Here is an 18510-nt window from a genome sequence, read left to right as displayed (position 1 = left end):
TTCTGTTTCTAAATCTGTGAGAGTATATATGAAGTTCTGATCTCATTTTCCAATTTATAGCATCTGCTCCTCCTGTAGTGGTCTTCAACTCTGCCTTTGTTCATTCCTTGATGTTTGTAAAGCTATATCTTGTGTATCTTTCTAAAAATACATGCTAAACTCTATGGTTTGCTTGCTCTGTTGTATGACTACATCAATAAAAGTCCTCTGCTAAAGAGCACTTCCAGATTTGCAATGCACTGTAAAATCTCCTTGCATGATAATGTAATTCTCATGAGTGCTGTATGCTGTCTCCCACTAAAATTGTTGGATTGCTTTCTTCTCTCCAAGAGTTTGAGAGTTATAGTTGCTTTTGAATTTTGCATTTTTCTTCTGTCCCTCTGCATAGTTTCTCAGTAATTTTCTTCTGGCATTTTTGAGTGGCTCATGTAATACATCCTTGACAGGAGCACTTACCAGGACAGATGAAAGACATTGTAATGAAAATAACATTTTCTGGTAACAGCTGCTGCCAATCTGAATGTGTTCCTCCCTCAACAGTGAGCATGTGGATTCATGGGTCCTACAGTCACCCAAGACAAAAATCTTTCCAGCTTTGAGAAGTTCTTCATGGGACAAAAGAGCTCTTCAGGTAACTGTTCTTGTCCCAGGTCTGTCCATCACTGAAGACACAAACAATAGAAACTTGAACCCTATAAACACAGGTTGGCACCACATTTTCAGACTATCTTACTTGACCTATGGGAGTTTGATTTTATTTCTTTATTTCTCTAGAAAGTGATGCTAAATTTTGTAGCATGCTGAAATACTAGGCTCTACTTTATTCACTTTATTTTGAAACTATATACTATGCAAGTTGATTTAGGTCTTTAAAAGTTTGCTTTGACATCTATGTCTCTGAATGCCAAATACTTTCTCTTGATCCAGAAAATTACAGGGCCAAGAGATATTTTTCTCATTGAGATGCACCTTGTCAAAACAAAATTTTCAGGGTTGGGAAAACTGGTTATTTTCAAAGCACGAATGAAAGATCCCAGGACAGACCTGGAGTGTTTGGTCCTGGAATGGAAACCCTTGTGGTTAGGACTGAACTCTCCTGCCTGCTCAGACAGTTTGTATTTGGAATGACTGGTGGAACAATCAGTCAGCTGAACTGGGAGCTCCCTGTGCAGAAGTACCAAGAAATAGGAATTTGCCTCAAATCAGTTTTGGTTTTGTTCTTTACAATGGCTTATCTGTGATTCTGTGCAGAAGCATTCAGCATTTCTAGACCTTTAGGAGATGGCCTGTGCTTATTCTTTTTTCCTTAATCTAGTAAGAACAGATCTTAAGAATGGAGGGGGTGGGAGATGGGGATGGGATGGTGGTGATAAGTGCCCTTGTAGGTACTATTATGGGCTGCTGTAGGATTGAGCCCAGCAAAACCTTCCTTCCTTCCTTCCTTAGCTGTGCAGGTATATAAAAGAGAAAAGAAAAAGGCAGGAAGGCCAGGATGAGGCACTGTGTGGTGCAGTGGTCTTTTTCATCTGAGAGAGAAATGCTGAGATTCAGCCACTGGTTTAAAACAAGCAAAAAGAACAACAGCAACAAACACCACCAAAAGAGAAAGAAATCTGGGCTAAGCAGATCTGAAGAGGCAAACAGAGAAATGTCTTTTCTGTGTGTTGATCATGTGTGTCTAATGAGTGCTTCCTCTTGCAGCTGTGAGTTCAAAAGCTTGATGTCATGGAACTAGAAGTCAGTGACAGAACAGAGGGCTTTCCATGCTTGGACAGATGGTGAAACACTGTTCTCAAGATTTGCCTTTATCGAAGTCCTGAGACTTTTTGTTTTTCTTCAAGGACTTAAAAGTACTAAGCTGCTGCAGCCTAAGGGCAAGAACAGCTGGCAGGTGTCACCAGGGAGTTTCTCCCTGAATTCAGTAGCTCCCTTTGAGGGAACTCATTTTTTTGCTTTTCAGTAGCAAGGAGGATGCTGAAAGATTTCTTTTTCTGACGGTCCTGAGCTTCTGAAATAATTGGTTCATTAGTAACTAAGGAACAGAAGCATTTACAGGAAAAGCTCCTAGAAGCTGGCTTCCCTCTCAAAGATAAGTTGTTTTGATCCTGTTTGTTTTTTCTGAAGGGTGAGGAATTTGTACAGAGTGATCCAACCACTGATGAAATATCTTGTAAAATATGAGTTGGGAAGCATAATTAATATTATATCATCTGATCAGTCAAGCAGCCCTACAGAAGGGACTGAGAGTAATGACTTTATCTCAGAGGGTCACTTAGTGTTGCATAATGTCAAATGACTACATTAAACTTGACACTGGGCAACGTAATGTGGGAAGAGAATGTGATAAATACAGAAATCTAGGGAATGTCAGTCCTGAAGTATGATCTAATTTATCATCTCTTTGAAAGGATACCTTTAATGGTACTTCTTTTGAATTATCTATAGTAGAGGCATCATTTTTTGATGTACCTTTTCCTCCTTTGGCATAGCTTCAGTTCTTAAAGGAGAATAACTGGACTGTGAGATGTTGCACATAATGGATTTAGATTAAGTTATTATACAGAAGTTGAACTAAGTAGTTACAAAATTGGGTTGAATATCATCTCTTTGGGAGAGTGACGGTTGAGCAATAAAGCTTCTCCCACACTAACACGCTTCCAGAATGTCTTTGGTCTTCGAGAAGCATTGCACTTGAAGGACTGATCCTCAACAGGATTGTTTTATCATGGGGTGAACAGTGAGTCAAAGGCCTCTGTTAATACCAAGTTCAGTACAGTACATTTCAGTAAAGCTTTGGATACTGTCTCTCATGGGATCCTTCTGGACAAAATGTCCAGCTCACAACTGGATGAACACATCATGCAATGGGTGAGCAACTAGTTCATGGGTCAGGCACAAAGGGTTACAGGGAACGGGGCTGGCATCCAACTGGGGGCCTGGCACTAGCAGGTTCTGCAGGGCTCTATCTTAGGCTCTTCAACAATTTCAAAAACAACTTGGACACAGGACTGGAAAGGGATACTAAGCAAGTTTGCAGACAGTACAAAACTGGGAGGAGCTGTTGACACACTTGAAGTCAGAGAGGCCCTGCAGAGAGACCTTGATAAACCAGAGGGCTGGGCAATCACCAACCATGTGTAGTTCAGCAAGGGAAAGTGCCACATTCTGCACCTGGAATGGGGAAACCCTGGATTTGGGACAGACTGGGGAATGAGATGCTGGAAAGCAGTGGCACAGAAAGGAACCTGGGGCTCCTGGTTGATAGCAAGCTGAAGATGAGTCAGGAGTGCCCTGGAAGCCAGGAAGGCCAAGTATGTCCAGGGAGCATCAGGCACAGCATCACCAGCCAGGCAAGGGAGGGGAGGGTCCCACTCTGCTCTGGTGTATTGATGCAAACCTATGGCTTATGTTACCTAAGTGATGATTTTTTAACAGTTGTATTCTACCAGAAAAAATGTTACAAGTCATAACAAGCATAAGGCTTGTGATGTGTAGTCTTCACCTATCTTGGACTTTGTTGCTGTGCTGATCCTGAGCAGAATAGCCTTGAAATAATGGCTTCCTTTGGGCTTTTCAAAAAAGGGCTGTGAAGTTTAAAAGTAACTCACCACTGCCCTTCTGAGCTAAAAGGCAGTAAATATAATCTAAATCCTTTTCTCATGAGGTAGATATCCCAGCATTACTATCCAAGGGAAGAATCCCGAGGCTGTACCAAATTGTTGTTCAATGCCAGGTTCCTTCTTGTTTGCTTTTGAAGATTAAGATTAGCAATTTGGAGGTTCCAGTGGTTGTAATGTTACATGTGAGCCTTTAGCAGCAAGGTAAAGTCTTGCTTGTTATCCAGAAATATTAAAAACATGAAAAAGTTATAGCATAAGTGGTCCTGTTTAAAAACAGACAAACAAAGACAAAAAAAATATAAATGTAAGGAGGAATTTCTCATTCTGTTACATGTGAGACCTTATATGTGGTGGTTGGAGAAGAGAGAAGATAAACCCAGGGGTCATCAATTGCCTCTGAAGCTCTGAGAACTCTCCTTTCCACTTTAATTCCAGTTCATGGTACATTTTGTCTGGAGGCTTTATACTGTCCGTGCTCACATTTCACTGTATTTGAATATTGCTTTTGTGGCATTGATCACCTTGGATCTGTGTGGATGCTGCTTTTTGTTTCAGCAGGGATAGTTTCAAAGATGTTGAAAAGTGATTAAAATGGGTACTTTTACAGTAGGACATGTGAAGACAAATGATGGCTATAGAAAGGGGCTTTCCTATGATAAGGATTTGTAAAGAATTCTGACTTCAGACTGTTGAATGTGCTAATTTGGTGTGTGCTCACTAGAGATTAATTGCACTAATTGTATACATACACTGAGAGGCTCCCAGTCTCTGTCCTCTTGACTGCCCTAATTTTTCTCCCTTTGTTTCATGTTCCTTAGGCTGTACCATCACTCACCTCCTTAGCTTCTCCACCTTAACCAGTCAGCTGTGTTTCCATCTTCTCCTCTGCTATCCTTCTGTGATATATTTTCACCAGAGCAAAACTACTGCTGTTTTTCCACCCATGGTTAAATATAAAGGGAAACAATAACTCTGAGTAAACCCAAAACTACATACTTTCAGCAATGAAAACAGTTCTGAGTTTAACAAAGCTATGCATTTTCCATTTGCTCCAAATTTTAGGTACTGACCCAGGAACCTTGGCCTTGTATACTTTTCATTTAGTGCTTTTTTGCAGAAGGCTTTAAATAACTTTTCAAGAAAATACAGCATCTCACATTTCCATAACTATTCACATGGTATATCTGTGGCACTGTGTAACTTGTGATTCTTGGTCATGTGCGCCATAAGCTCTGAGAAATGGAAAGTAGCATATGTTAAAATCAAGTTGAAGTCAATTTGTCCGATAACAAACCACAGTATTTAGCTAAATCACAATGAACTGTTGCACAGAGAGAACCAATTATGTAGTCTTAAATTTAAATTTGATTGTCTTATTGCAACTAACTATAGATAACAGAAAACTATCTAGCAAATAAGTGATTTCCACAGGAAAGCATGTCTAAATATTTCACTTTTATAGTTTGCTAGTCTCCTTCTTAGAGTTGTCTTCTCACATTATGAAAAACCAGTATAAGTAGAATGCTTTTACTTTTTCATTATATTATGAAATAGAGGCTTGCTTTTAAGCTGTAGTTAAAGCTGGTTGTTCCTTCATTCATGTAGGCAACAGATGAAAGCTTGATTTTGAAAAATTCCTTTAAAGCTCCCTGGCTCCAAAAAAGCTCCCTGACTCCATTTCTTAGTGGAAGCAATTTTTAGGATATTGGCAAGATAATTTAAAAGATAGTCTTGTTTCTAAATGAAACTCTGTATGCATCTGTATCTTGTAATGATGTTAAAAGCTAAGTTTGGATTAACTTGATGTAGTCATCAACATGCTTGATCAATAGTTACTTTTTGGGAAGATGTGTGATGTTTAGTTATTGGGATTAAATCCCAATGTTGCCGGATGGAACGTGCCTGGGCTCGTCTGACTCTTGCTGCTTGACCAAGGGCGGCAGCTGTGGTGGTTTCACCTCAGAGACGCCTTTGGCTAGCTGGATGCTGCAGCTGGGCGCCTGGGACAAGTCCAGGCTTGCAGGAGCTCAGGTTTGCCTCTGGAGGAAAGGCTTTAGGCGATGGTGAAGGAAAAAGGAGACTGGTCCTGCTGCAGGGTTTCGATCCAGAGCTTTATTCCCGGCACACAGGCTACTGAATGCAGCAACAGCTCCAACAGAACGAAGAACTGCGTGGTTGCTGTGTCTTTTAACCCCGGGGAGAGGGGGAGTGAAGGGGTAGGGGTCCCGCCAACCAGGTAAGGGAGGGGAAGTCTCAAGGGACCAATGACACCTGAATAGCCCAATGTCCCCAGGGCTGAGAGGCATCTTTGGAACTCTGCCAATCAGACGATGCCCTTGCTGGAATGTTAAGATTGACGGACAGCACTTAGCAGGGGCAGAGGGGAAGGGAGGGGTTATTGGTACACCTGGGTAAAGAACTGGGATACTGAGAAAAGGTAATACATTACACTGCAACATTTAGTAACTTCTTAAATTATACTGAATTTTAATTTAAGTATTCATACTGAAAATTTTCCTTTTAATTCCTTTATTAGAGTGTTAACCTGGTGATGAGAGGATAGTGAGATAGTCTTGTGTAACTTCAATTAACCAGCCTTGTACAATGAAAACCTTTAAATGATTCTCTGATTCAAAAAGATATATAACCTGAAAGTCACTTTGTAAAGATGCCTGACAGAAGCTTAAATTTGAAAACTGATTGTCTCCCTCCATTCAGGTCATCTGTTGCTACTCAGCCTACAGGGATGTGTAAATGGTGATTTAGTTACTGAGTATCTGTTTCTCTACACATACCTGTAGATCTAATTTAGGTGATGTTTTCTTTCCCCTTCAGGTATGTTGAGCATAGATCACTATGCTACAGGTTTGTTTTTCCATTCAGTAGAATCCATTTGTTTTACAATAGACAGACTTTGCAGCATTTATTGGCATAGATAAGCTGATTTAAATCAGGCAAACAGGGTCAGAGTTTCCAAGATCCACAGGCTTGTGCTTGTTTTGACTTCAGGGGGAGCTGACTAAATTCTTCTAAAATTGTGGCCATGAGGCCCTAGCTACAAGTTATAGGTACTTACTCTTGAAACACAATACAGGTATTTACTAAATGCTGTGTTTTTCATTACATGTGCAAGACCATATTTATAATTACATGTACTGGGTTAATCCAGGCGGAAGCATTATGCATATGGTGCTTGTTTTATTTCTTTTCAAATGGGTTTTTAATTGGAAGGATATAAAAGAAGAGGACTTGAGGGGTCTTTTCTGTTCTTTTATACCAAGGTGATTGCCCTGGTGTCTAAATTTTAGTCTTATTGGTTGCAGTGGACAGAATTCAGTTTGACTTTCCTGAAATGCAGTAGAGTTTTAAAATTACTTCTTCATTTAAAAATTATTCTTCCCATACTCTAGTTTTATTCTAACCATCTGGAAAAGGTTTAGAAGCACAAGTGGAAAATAAAAATTAGCAATTGAAGCTGGGAGGGTAGAACTGCAAGGATTATTTACCCTCATGCTTCACTAAATAAACTGATTGGCATCTGGGATTAAATGAACTTCCTTCCACTCAGCAGCATTAGTGTGTTGTACCATTAGGTTCATGCTTCTGATTGTATGTCTGAGACATCCATGGGGCTTTCTCTGGAAAAAGAAGGATGAGTTACTTGCATTGTTAATCACTTACAGCCTCCTAATCCGGATATTTAAACTTGGTTTGTACAAATACAGAGAGGGGGGAGAAGGAGTAATGTCTCTACTCAAATGCAGTGAGCAAAGCTGGATCTCTGTGAGCCAGGTAGGACATCTGCTAGGGTTGAGTGAGCAGCCAGCCCTGAGTTAGCTGCTCACTCTAATAACAGCTAATTTCCTTTGTCCTCAGACCAAGTTTGTACATACTTTTCCCCTGCCCTGTCGCTACTTGGGGAGCTGATGGTGGGACCTGCAGCCTGTCAAAATCTGCAAAAAAGGAGGCTCCACATCTTCTGTCATTTGCAGGAAAAATATGCAGGATGCAGGGAAAAGCTGTTCATCAAAAAGAAAAAAAAGGCTGGAAAAGCTTTCATCCACATTTTGGAAGAATGCTTGAGGAACATCTGCTGAATACAGTGAATTAGCTTGTTTTCATTTATGGGAAGGCAGAAATACTGCTGTTGGAAAAAAACCCTCTACTAATAAAGGACTTACTGCTGTCCCTGTCTTTTCATGAGATAATAAATCACACAACTGGGGCATGTTCAAGAGAGCAGGGCTATCTCAGTGTGGGTTTCGGTGAGGTCATGGTATAGTTTGTGGAGTTTTTGTTTCCTTGTGGTACAAATAGAAGGGGATTTTGTTTTTTGGTTGAAATTAGGCAAATACATAGCATCATCTTCTGCCGTTTGTGATAAGCAGTGCTGTTCTGGCTTTTTGTAGACATTTTCACACTCACTCACTCATTTTGCATGAAGAACCCTACAGTTTAAATCCCTGCAATGTCTGAGACTTGTGATTTCTCTTTCAGAGTTCGGATGGATCCCTCTCTGAGGTTGTGCAGAAATGGAAGGAATATCAGCTCCAGTGCCAGAAATACTTGTATGAGACACCCCCCATTGTGGCAGGTAAGCTAATCTGGTAGGGATAGGATGTATTAATTTTTAAAATGCATGATAGCAGTAGCAAGGGACCAATTATGAACTTGAAAATACTTCTTTCTGGTTCATTGCTCCTTTATCCCATTTGCTCCTGCCTGCTCTCTGTGGGGCTCTTCCCTCTGCTGGGGGAAGCATTTTATGGAGCAATTTCATTGTGAAGATGTTTGTCTTTAGGTCCAGAGTGTTATGCAGTGGCAAGTGGTAGCTCTACTATATCAAACAGCCACTAATGTAATAGACCTGAAACTTCTTTAGGTGTCAAGGTGTTTTGAAATCTGGGACCATGCTGTTCACATTGAACTAGGAGTTTGTTGGTTGTAAAGTTGGTATAAGCTATTCTGAGCCTTGTAAAATGCTGAAATTGCTTTGGAAATAGCAGCAAGTAACTTAAGGAGACTGTAGCTTGTCTTAGTGTTTGAGCTACTGTAATATGCTGAGAGCATCTGTGATGTGCCAGCATCGTGGTGTTTAGAGGACAAGTGGTGACTTGTCAGTAATGCCCACAGTTGGACACCATGCAGCCTCTCCTCTGCTTCAGTGCTTTTGTGACACACTGAAGATGTGTCTGAAGGTGTGCCTGTGAGGAATTATTTCTAAACTGTTAATATTCCTTGTCTCAACTACATTATTATGTCAGAGTGAGAGCAGTAGCTGATGACAATGGCAGGGACACATTCATCTCCCTCTGCTGCATTATTCTGTTGAGCAGTTGAGTGCTGCCCTCTAAGAATGACAGTTTAATGAATCTGAAGTAGAAGTATTCTCATGTTGATTAAGCTGTAATGCAAAGTTATGGTTGTGTGTGGGTATTTCATTGGTGGACCTATATATTAGGGTAGGCTTTCCAACGGCATGAATTTGAACTATTCTGAGGAATTATTATCTTTAGTGTTCATAGCAAAAATTATTTTAAATTAAACTGTGACAAGTAAGGGTGTGAAAAAAGATAGATAAATTAGTACTAATCCATTGCTTCCTTGTCTGTTGAGTCAGTGTAAAACCCTAATCTGTTCCTTAGTTCCTCCCTGAAACAATGGTTTCCTGTGTGAAGATAAATTCACTCTTTTGGATAAAAAAATGTTGTATGATTCCACATCAGAGCTTAAATGCATGTGTCTGTATTTCCTATTATATTCTGCTCTTCAGTCTTTTCCTTCATGCTGTATTAGTACAAGGCAGTGGCATGAGCCTCCCTTCTCTCTCTCTGCAGAAGGCAAGTTCTGCAACAGAACATTTGATGATTATGCCTGCTGGCCAGATGGACTCCCTGGCACCTACGTGAATGTCAGCTGCCCCTGGTATCTTCCCTGGGCTAATGCAGGTAAGAGCCTTTCCCTATAGGCACAGCTTTAAACCAATCCTATTTTCCTTGCCCAGTCTTAGCAAGGACAAGATGGGTTTAAATGTCTGTGAGTGCAGTCAGTTCTCTGTAACATAAAAGCAGGGACTGGTATTAGTATGATACATTCTTTATCTCTGTTTAGAGGAGAAGATGAAAATGAGAGAACAGACTTCTTAAAGGTTGTGTTTAGTTTGGATATTTTTTGTTCTCATCTGGTTTTGCTGCTTGGATAGTGATGACTGTTAATAACGTAGCCTTCAGCAAGCACACAGAGCTGTCTTACAATGATAATGGCTTAGTTGGAAAACTGAGATAAAAGTAACAAAGGTAACTGGTTCATCATCCTTTAGAAAATAGAGATGGAAAATTCTGAAGTGAAAGTGTTTTGTGCTGCTTCCTGAGATAAACTCATTTCTCAGAACACTGTGAGATGAAGGCATTTTCAGTGGTTGCAAAGACTTCTCTCAAGGACTGAATGGCACCTTTAGATTTTACAGCCTTATGTACATGTACACTTGAAGGCAAGGTGTATTAGATCAGCTTGTCTAGCATTCTGTCTTTCAAACCAGTGACTTGTACAGCTTGTACTTTGTGAAGACCTTTCTATTTGAAGTCTAAATGAAACAGTTTATTAGCCAGCTCCAACGATGTGGAGAATTGGCTTTGGCCTCTGTTAAAGGACAGAGGATATTAGTTAATGAGAATATATAGTTCTGATTGATGGGTGCAAAGTGTATGGTGTAAGTATGGAGAACGTGTTGTGTTGGTATGGAGGGATATCAGGAATGATGAAGAGAAGGGATGGGATAGTCAGAGATTACTTAATCGTATGTGTAATGTGGGACCTGGGCATAATACAAATAGCATGAAATGGGGGGTGGAGATGATCTTGGGTCTAGCTGAGTTGGAGATGACTTTCTTCACAACAACCCTTGCTCAGTGTCAAAGCACTTACTCCAGGCCCTGCCTGAGGCCAGAGAGCCTGGGGGTCTGCTTGAGGTTGGGAGGGGACATAACTGGGACAGCTGATCTTATGTGACTAAAGGGACATTCCTGCTCTGTGATGTGGTTGGCAGTAAAGCTCAGGGAGAGAGGGAAGAAGAGGGAGAAGTGAGTAGAGGCATTCATGATGGTGTCTTCCCATGTAGTGGTTATCCATTCTGAGGCCCTGCTTTCCAAGAAGTGACTGGATGTGAATGGGCGGCAGTAAATAAATTCCTTATTTTGATTTACTTGCATGTGCAGCTTTTGTTTTACTTATTAAACTGTCATTATCTTGAAGGGTTGGCTGTGTGTGTGTAAATTCTAACACTTAAATCAAAATGTCACCACAACACTGACAAAGGTTATAAATTTATGCATACAACACTACTACACCCCCGGGCCCTTCACTGCTTTACAACCACTAAGGATTCCTTGTAGTTGTTCCCTTCTGTGGTAACATCCAGTCCCAGTTTTTCCCATTACTTCTCCTGCTTACTTACTTATTTTGACCAGCAAGATATTACATCCTACTTTTTCTGCCCCATCCTGTTGAGGAGGGAAAGAAGCCAGGGGTGTGTTTGACAGCCCACCAGTCAGTTTACCTGATCCACCAAGGAAGCCCAGGGGCTGTGAAGAAGTCTCTGCCCTGGTGCTTGCAGCATCTCCTCACCTCCATCTCTGAGCGTAGTGCTCTGCACAGGGCTGTTTCTCACACTTCTTTTCTCACTCCTCACTGCCAGGCAGTGTTTGGCTCTTTCTTGCATATGTGTTCCCTGAGGTGCCATGGTCTAGTTGATAAGGTGGTGTTAGTTCATAGGTTGGACTCTGTGGTCTCAAAGGTCTTTTCCAACCTCGCTGATTCTGTGATCTTGGCTGAGAGGCTCAGCTGTGCCCTGCAGTGGATATTTGGAGCCAGTCGTGTCCAGCATGGGACAGCTTCAGCCTCTCCTTGCAGAGGCCACCCTTGGTTACATCTCCAGCCTTGCCAGCTTTCCTGAGTGACTTCAGAAGTTAAAATGCTGTTTGCTGATCCACCTGAGGTTATTAAAGATGTTATGCTTTTGGAATGGATAAGCAAGCTTTTTTCAAGTGTATGAAATTAATATTTACCTCATAATTAACATAAAATCACTGGGTATTGCAGAATTTTTTCCAATAATGCTTTTTTGTCTGGATACCTAAAACTCTTTGCAGACTTTAACTTCTTTCCTCTAAACCTGTTTATTTTCAGTCTTTAAGACCCTGGACTTTCAACTGCTCTTGAAACCACTGCTGGAAAAAGCCATGGTTTAATGCAATACTGCAGATTAATAAATTACTTGAATGTGCAATATCTTTCATACTTTTGGAAATAAGTTTTTTTAAAAATTAATTATCCTGAAAACGGTGTTTGTTTCAGTGAGAAGAGCAGCATTTTGTAAACTCCTTGCTAGGGAGAATTGCAAAACACTTCAGAAAATCATTAAACCCTTGGATTTGTTCCTTTGAGCAAATTGTGCATATACCTCAACTTCTGTTTTATCAGCAAGGAATAAGAATGGAACAAGGAGGTCTTTTACTGTCCAATATAAAACAAGAAGTTTGTATCTCTGCCAGGTATGCAATTGTGGAGCCTGAATTACCATCACCTGATAGGATTCCATGACATCTTGTGGAGTCATGTTCAAAGTGAATGCTAATCAGTGCTGTGATGAAGAGGTAATGTCTTAGTAATAGAGGATCTAGAGCAATAGAAAATTGAACACCCTGTGATTTACAGTGGTCACTAAAGGATGTTTATTACTTGTTCTTGCTTAGCCCCCTGCTTGGCACTTGAAATAGGTTCTAGCAGTTCAGGGCTTCCATCTCATATCCTGGAAACAGAGAGGAGGTAAAGATGAGATGTTGTTTGGGAAGTATCTTCAAAACATGTTTGGGGAAGGTCATCAAGTAGGAAGTGCTTCAGCCAAGTGTGCTCAAATATTTAAGACTGCTGCTCTCTTGACTAGGAGTCAGGTTTTCAAGTTTGTAGAAATCTTGCTGGGGTATACCCTCAGAAATCCCCTGGGAAGTGAATTGAGTCACTTGAAACCAAATGTTGCTTATCATGGGGTACTGAAACGGAGGAAGCATTGAGTCTGAGTCTCTTCATGATTTAACCACTTTGGTCTAAAAATGTAGAAGAGCTGGAAACAGGGAAAGGTAATCCAGGAAGCATACGCTGGTCATTAAAGGACAGCATTGGGAAAGCCAGAGTCCACCCAGAATCTTGTCAAGTGAGGTGAAGAGCAACAAAAAGGGCTTCTAAACAGATACGAGAAAAAAAAAAGTGTATCTACTGCTAAGTGCAGCGGGAGAATCTTTGACAAAGAATGGGGAAATGACTGAAGTATTCACTGCTTTCATCATGGCCTTTACTGGTAAAACTCACTCACCTTCAGCAATCTGAGGCCACTGTGATCAGTGATAAAGTTGGAAGCAATGAAGACTACTCTAACTGGATGAGGATCAGAATACGGAACACTTTCATGTGGTATACCCAAGTCCACAGCAATTGGAAAGATGTACTGATGAGTGGTGAATGAGCTGATTAATACTGATGTGAGGTCACTTTTGAGTATCTTTGAAAGGTCATGGCAATTGAGGGAGAGTCCTGCAATTGTCACCACTATCTTCAAGAAGTGCAAGGAGGCAAATCTGGGGAATTACAGTTGATTGGCTTTCTGTCAGTCCCAGGCAAGTAACGGAACAAATAATCTTGGGAATGGTTTCCTAGCACTTAGAGGACAAGAAGGTGATTAGGAGTAGTCAACATAGGTTTATGAATGTGAAATCATGCATGATGAACCTGATAAGAGGACTAGCCTGGTGGCTAAGGGAAGAGCAATGGAGGTGTTTATCTTGACTTTAGTAAGACTTTTGATGCTGGCTCCCATAACATCCTCCTTGACAAACTGATGAAATGTGAATTCGACAAAAGGCTGAAAAAATGGACTGACAGGAATCCTGTGAGGTTCTGCCCCTGGCGAGGAGTAATTGAGTGTATCAGTGCTGACTGGCTGGAAAGCAACTTTGCAGAAAAGGCCTTGGAGGTACTGCTGGACACCAAGCTCATCATGAGCAGCAGTGTGCCCTTGAGGCAAAGGGCACCAGTGGCTTCCTGGGTTGTATTAGGAAAGCATTAGTGGCAGTTCAAAAGGATGATACTTCCCCTCTGCTCCGGAGGGTGACACGTCTGGGGTGCTTTGTCCAGTTCTGGGCTCCCCAGTATGAGAGAGACATGGAATTACTTCAGCAGGTCCAGCAAATGACTGAAGTTTATTAAGGAATGGGAGTGCCTCTCTTACGAGGTGAGACTGAGAAAGCTGCGGTTCTTCAGCCTGGAGAAGAGAAGCCTCAGGGAAAATCTTATCAATGTGTATGCTCACATATTGAAATACAGAAAATTTCCTTTAAACGTAATTACTTTATGGTGAGGTTTGTCAAATACCTAGGGCAGATAGAGAGGTTGTGGAGTCTCTGTCCTTGAAGAAGATGATCATTGCCTGACTAGACATGAATCTGAGCAACTTGCTCTAGTTCCTTGCTGTATTTGGAAATATCCAGAGTCTCAGCCCAGTGTTGACTGCTATATGATTCTCTGCTTCTGTTATTTTTTTTTATAAGATAAGTCTTGGTAACCAATTATTGTCAGATGTTAGAAATTTCTGTTGGTGTTAGCCAGAATACAAGATGGGGAGAAGAATTTGCATGGTAAGTGTTTGGAAAGCTGGAGCACTCCTTGGGGAGTTCCAGGTTTTGCAAACTATGCTTTAATAGCTTTTGCTGTTTGTGTACCACTCTTATCCTAGTGGCTGTCAGTCTTGAGCCTGCCCTTCTGCAAATCTCAGCAGCAGATGTGGCCCAGCAGGTTGCCTAGCAGAGTGGCAGGCTGAAAGTGGTATGAGGAACTTTTTATGTGCTCAGCAGGTCTGTGAGTAGTCCAACTGCCCATGATGTCAGTTCTTGTCCCTACATGATGCCACAGAGCTGCTCACTGAGGTGTGACATTCTGCTTGTTCCTTTAATTTGGCAGCTTCTGAATCCCTGTCTGCATTGTGGGCATGGTTCAGCCGAAATGCTTTCTCCAGTTCTTTGGATTGAGCATTTATCTCAAGAGCAGCTGCAGGGAGATGGGAATCTGTTCATTGAGAAACTTGAGTTAATCTGGTGTCCAGTGCTGTGTGCCTGTTCAGACTTGTGTGCATACAGAGACTCAAGACCAGCCTTTTGCCAGACAAATCCGTGCAGGATGGGCTTAGAGGCCTTTTGTGCTAAGGAATATGTGCATTTGCGAGATTTTTCCTTTCAAGATCATTTCCCTTGTGATTGCAACGTTTGTTTTCAACCCTTTTTGAAAATGCTGCTTGCAAAGGCAGCCTATAAAGTACAGCAGAGACAATCAATACTGTCCCACTCGTGTCAGATCTCTTTGGAAGCGCTGAGGCTGAGACTTTTTTTTTTGTTGTGTTACCTACAGGTGTGTCAGCATCCCTGAAAGAGTCACTATTGGCATGCTGTCTGCAAGGATGGACTCTGAGGGCTGGGAATGTGTTCATGATAATTGAATAGAAGAAAAATCGCGACATTAGACCAAGATTTTATGGTTGAAACCATGTATGCCTGTACTGCTACAGACTTTTTTTGTGACAGACAAGTAAATTAAACCTGAATTTTTACAGGGAGTTTACTATTATAGGTTCTGCTGAAATAGTGGGTATTCATTTGTGGGTGCCCTTTTGAGATATGTTCTGAATATTGGGTTATTTTCTCTTTCTTCAGTGGCACTGCTGTCATTTTTCATCAGTAGTTATGCAGCAAACTAGATTGGAAATTTCACCCAACTGAGATATGGGGATTTCTCCTCATGCCTTTGAGTTTTGGTTTTATTTTTTCTTCTCTCATGTAGATCAGTTTCCTGATAAGTGTGATTGCAGCTATATTAGCATTCATCTGCTTCAAGTATACTGGTCATTATTATTATTTTCTTAAAATAAAATTGTGAAATAAGAATATTATGGTTATCTGGGTAATCAGTATTCCACTAAAGCCAAAGTAGCTGAGGTTTAGGGTAACCTCTGCTTCAGGTTAAATCATTGTCACTGGAATGAGAAATAGGTGGCTGATGTGTCTCACAGCACAGGGGTTGGTGTCCTAGCAAGTGAAGAGCCCAGACACTGCTGGGCTGCAACTACATGGCAGGAGTTCATAAAGTCATCTGTGTCCCTTGAGAGCCATATAAAATAGCTTTATGCATGTAGTGAGGGAGCTCTTTCTTGCTTCTTGACAGCAAGAAGCAGAATCATTTGAGGCAACTGGAACATGGAAGGAAATCTCATTTGGTCAAACTAAGTATTCTGTTGAGTGCTCTGTAGTGAAATTCTTACATTTTCTCTTTGGGAAGATTTCTTGGTTTTCAAGTGTTATTTTTAAATGCTTTCAAAATATGAAGAGAAACATATAGACTATCAAAACAAGGACATGCTTAACTTTGGCATGACTTGCTTCCCTATCCCCCCCCAAAAAACCCAAATCAAAGCTTTTTTTTGGCCTGCTTATACATCTTTGAAAAAGCAAACTACAGAAGTCTCTCAAATCTGTGAAGACTATTTCACTCTAGCTATGTTTGGCTTTTATTTGTTCTTATGCAACTCCCACTGAGGGCAGGTCTTTGTGGGGAGGTGCTGACGTAGCAGAGGGAGGTTATTGTTAAATGAATTTGTTCTGCAAAGTTACCAGTGCAGATCTTGGCCCACAGCCAGAGCTCGTTGAAGGCAAATTTTCTATACTTGTGGCTGACACCTGTGGCTGACAGAGTTGAAGCTTTTGCCTCCTGTATGTGAAGCCCACTCAGGTTATGATAACATTGAAGTTGCACCAGGTAAGCTTTGCACACCTTGCTATCCACATTGCGGTTGGAGAGGTTATGACAGGTTCTGGGGCAGTAGCTGTCTCAAAGCCAATCAGTGCAGAAGCTCTGAGGGGAGCAGTAGGGGCTCCTTTAAGGGACAATGGGCACCTTGCCTCACTGTCACTGGCTCTGTGCTTTTTCTTGTTACCTTCTCATAATTGAAGGCCAGCTGCCAGTAACACCATGTGGATTTGGAAACTGTCGAGCTGCACAATTCATCTTGCAATTATGCCTCCTCTGGGGTTCTGATATTTTATTGTTTAATAGCACTAAATCCTTTTTAATTAAAAAACCTTCCAGAGGTACTAGTTTCAGGCAAGAGTTATGTGAACAGTAGCTGCATCAGTTGCTCCTATATGCACTGGACTGCACCAAGGCTGGCTGCAGACTTGCATCAACACAGATGTGGCTGTTGCTCAGATCTCCACTCAAAATCTGTAATCTTTGAATGCTTTTGTTCCAGCTTAGAACCTGTCTCTAGTTTTGAGGGATCTGACACCTGAATTAGATTGATGCCAGTCTGTGTCTGTGTTGGTATCTTGCTATGGCACAGTAGTGAATTTTGAAGCAGCCCCTGATTGTGCTGCTTGCTGAGACTGATTTAGTTCGAGCAGCTTTGGTGTCTGTTTCTTTGGAGGAAACTAAGCCAGAAGCTGTGCCCCAGGAGTGCACTGGATTCTTTTCAGTCCTGGAGGGAGGCATAAGACCTAACAATTTGGCTGTACTGCTATGTAGCCTTCCATTACAGCCATACACGGGCCTTTGGAGGACTTGTGCACTACCAAGATCTCATTAAATTGTAATGTTTCTCTTGCCTGGTAAAGGGCCAGGTGGCTTGTATGCCTTAATTGATGTTGTCCATGAGGCTCCAGTGCTTTGTAGTTCCCTATGCTTTCTAGATCTACCTTTCTCCTAGTTTGAAATGGTTTTCTTTGTTTACCTAATAACTTCCGTTGTCATTCACTTTTGCTTGAATCACTTGTCTCCTATAATTTACTTTATTTTCTGTATTACCCTCTCTTTACTATGTTATGTGTTGCAGTGGTGACACCTGCTCCTTTGTTCTCCCAGATCATCAGGTAAAGTACAGCCTGGGGACCCTTGGAAACAACATTGGTTTCCAGCCTGTGACGTGGGAGACCTGAAAGTCTTTCTGGTGGCGGACTAACCCAGCAGTAATACCAGATGACCTCTGATGGTAACCTTGTGGCTGCCTCTGGCTGCTAGAAATGGAGTCAGTCTGATTAAATTGTGGAGGTACCTGGCACCACAGCTGTACTTCACACAATAATTTTGCCCAGTCATAGAGATTGTATGAGCTGAGCTTCACGTGGGAGTGTGGAAATGCAGAGATCAGACTGGGTTGCTGTTCCTGAGTACCATCAGTTACAAGGATACATTGAGGTCAGATCTTTCTCATTTTCCCCTGCTGTAACCTACATTTGAGACCCTCTTCCAGCACTCTCCATTTTCTCTCCGGTGGCAGGACTTCTTTTCCTGATTTGTCTTTAGGTAGGGGCTCTGCATGAGGCTTTGGGTGGAGTGGGGTGTTACCTTGGAACTCTGAAGTACCAGAGGTTAGCAGTTTAACCATGAGGATTTATGATTGTTTAAAGCAATTTCTCTTAGGGTTATGAGATATAGACTAACCTTATTGTGGTGCAGGAGAGATCATGGAAATTGTTTGCACAGTCCCCACCCAGCATTAGTGTCTAAGTTAGTCCTGGCTGTTGCTTAAATCATGAATTAATACCTTCCTTCTTGTGTGTGCCTTTCTTTTCCCGAGAGTGTAATTGAGCTTGCACGATTACACCATTGTAGTGGTATCACATACAGCAATATTGAAGATTCCATTCCCTGCTACACAAGCAGGAAAACCAAAAGTGAAATGAATTCATCTGATCCCAAACTAAATCTATCTGTGGCTGGGAGAAGGAGAAGGGCTGAGAAAGGGAACAGAACCTTGTTGTGTTTGTCAAGGTGCTGCCACAAGTGCTTTGTGTCTGGG

General features: G+C 41.5%; 1 protein-coding gene across 1 annotated transcript in view; it reads left to right on the top strand.

The window, feature by feature from the left end:
- Window positions 1-8123: 8123 nt before the first annotated feature.
- GLP1R (glucagon like peptide 1 receptor) overlaps window positions 8124-18510 on the top strand; it is a 53526-nt gene continuing 43139 nt past the window's right edge. Inside the window, exons 1-2 of the mRNA XM_014308647.1 lie at window positions 8124-8214; window positions 9458-9568. The gene's annotated coding sequence lies outside the window, so the exon portion shown is untranslated. The remainder of the gene's footprint in view (window positions 8215-9457; window positions 9569-18510) is intronic.

This window comes from Geospiza fortis, unplaced genomic scaffold (genome assembly GCF_000277835.1).
Source record: "Geospiza fortis unplaced genomic scaffold, GeoFor_1.0 scaffold41, whole genome shotgun sequence".
Classification (NCBI taxonomy): Eukaryota; Metazoa; Chordata; class Aves; order Passeriformes; family Thraupidae; genus Geospiza; species Geospiza fortis.
This window is presented reverse-complemented; position numbering and strand designations above follow the sequence as displayed.